Source organism: Olea europaea, chromosome 16 (genome assembly GCF_002742605.1).
Source record: "Olea europaea var. sylvestris chromosome 16, O_europaea_v1, whole genome shotgun sequence".
In the NCBI taxonomy this organism is placed as follows: Eukaryota; Viridiplantae; Streptophyta; class Magnoliopsida; order Lamiales; family Oleaceae; genus Olea; species Olea europaea.
The window spans coordinates 2104677-2107173 of NC_036252.1; positions in this window are offsets into that span (position 1 = coordinate 2104677).

Consider the following 2497-nt stretch of genomic DNA (forward strand, 5'->3'; position numbering starts at 1 on the left):
TATTCTCTATCTAATCTTGGCATCATATCCATAGCTTGTTTCTGCATATTCGAAATATATCTCTCCAAAGGTTATGTTACCCTGATGCTCAAACATTTTATTGGCCTTTTTTTCTCAAGGAGCGATTTTCTTTACACATGGCAACATGTAGATGCGAGTGTGGCGAAGGTTTCCAATTGACTCGTTTTTAGGAATTAATAGTCTCAAATATTAAAATGAGTAACATAATTAATAGTCTACAATATCAATATGAGTAATACATTTATCAATCTATATTTACTAATGTATGGTCACTTTCATGTTGTTTATTGATGTTGTAAACGTGTTTCTATATATAGAACAATGCACACAAACATTTTGAGGTCAGAATTAGTTTTTTGAACTACAATGCATATAATTGATATTATATAATTGTATTAAAATTTCATATGGCTCATTTAAGAAGTTTGAAAAGTTTAGAGGTTGAAATTAAAATTTTAAAGTTTCCAAGGGCTGAAGTGGAAGAGTAAAAATATCGTGTTAGCATAGAGAAATTATGTAGGAGGCAAATAGAATAGTATTGATGGGAAGTTATTATTTTCCCAAAAATAAATAAAATAAAAAATTCAACTTCTGGGCTACCTTGCAATTTTTTAGTTTTTAAGGACTTGAGTAAAAATATTGAAATATATGCTATTAGCCCCAGTTTTTTAAAAGTCATTTTTTCATAAAACCATTTCAATTGTGCATTTTATGAAATCGTGTTTTTTTTTTTAACTTTTCAACCATACATTTCATCAATTTTTAGAAAAAAATTTAATAAAATTTGATTTTTAACCAAACCATATGGGGATACTGTGTGATTAGTGAGAGTAGGATAATTTTTACTAGAAACCAAATTTGAGTTCATTTGAAGCTTCCTAGATTTTGGGACTAAATTGCAAAATTGAAAGTTCGAAATAAGCACATTTCTAAACTTTTGGTAACTTCGTGAACTTGCGTGTGGTAAATGAATATGAAAGGACATTCTTTTGAATTTCTACTTGTTTTGGTGTAAAAAGCTCATCTTTTGAAGTTCTACTTGTTTTGGTATAAAAAAATTAAAATTGGCCAGTTGAACAGATCCGAGCAATTAATTTCACGATTCAACTCGGCACAACTTGCAAAATTTACCTAGTATTGTACAGTTAAAGTAAGAGTCATCATTTGGTTGATTTTCATTTTCTTTTCTCTAAATGATTATTATTTGGACAACTTAGTAAAAAAGATATCTTATTTAAAATATTTGTCAAAAGGCTTATTTTTAAATTGATCGCATCAATTTTCAACTTGACCAACTCAACGTTTTACTTGATTGGTTACCAACTTATTAGTGATCAGTAGAGCTCGACGACCTATTTTATTGTTCAAGGTTCCTCAACATTCTTTTACTTATTGTGATTAGAGTAATGGTGATGTGATGATTATTGTTATCCTACTAGGGTAGCACCATATACATTGACTTGTGAGTTTTTTTTAATTGAACTGTTATTATTATTATTTTTAACTATAACAAAAATGTTCTTAAAAAGGAAAAAAACACTGAAATAAAAGAAAAATGTTCCCGAGAGTGAGTTAATTGTCCAAAATTGGATACCGACAACCGTTGCATGACTTTGACAATGCCTTTGTAATCTATTATTATGAAGTTGATATCCACATAAATGTGTTCCCCTTGACACACATATCTCTTTTTTTTTTTTTTTTTTTCATCCATTCCGTTCAAAATTTACGTCTCTATAATCTATCTTGCATTTTGATGCTCAACCTCCAAAAAAGGGTCTGTCATGTATGTAATGTGTTGTGTTCAAGATCTGATATAGCCTATGATGTAAAGTGTATTAAGTAGATTCATTAGTAATCCAGGTGAGTCTCTTTGGGAATGCATGAAAAACTGGATTAAATACTTGAAAGGTACATGTAATTTATAGGACTCATGTTTAGAACAAATAAAGATGGTTTTAAGCTTAAAGGCTTTGTTGATTCTGACTTTGCTAGAAACCTAGTGCAGGCACAAAATACAGCAAAGGTGGAGATTGTAAGATATGGGTTGATGAATTTTGTTGAGGCCCAATTATCTCAAAAGCCGGTTTCTTTAAGCCTACATTTATTATCCAAGTTGATGCCCAATAAATGGAAGAATCCGAATTTGGCAAAAATGTGTTCTTTAACTAACACGCTTTCAATTAAAGAATTATCTTCTGGATTGATGACACGTGGCGAGCCCTTTACCGTTGGATCCACAATCTCATATAAATAGAGCATTGTGACTTTAGGGTTACACTTTGTATCATTCTTTAGGGTTTTCTAGCTACGTGCCTTTCGTCTTCTCCATTCTTTTCTTGAGATTTATCTGAAAATACATAGTATTTTTTTGAGAGAAAAGAGAGGAGAAACCCTCATGTGAGTTTGCTATGTGGGAAGATTGTGTTGTACTGTTTTTTTTTTTTTTCGGGGGGTTTGGGGGGGGGGGGGGGCA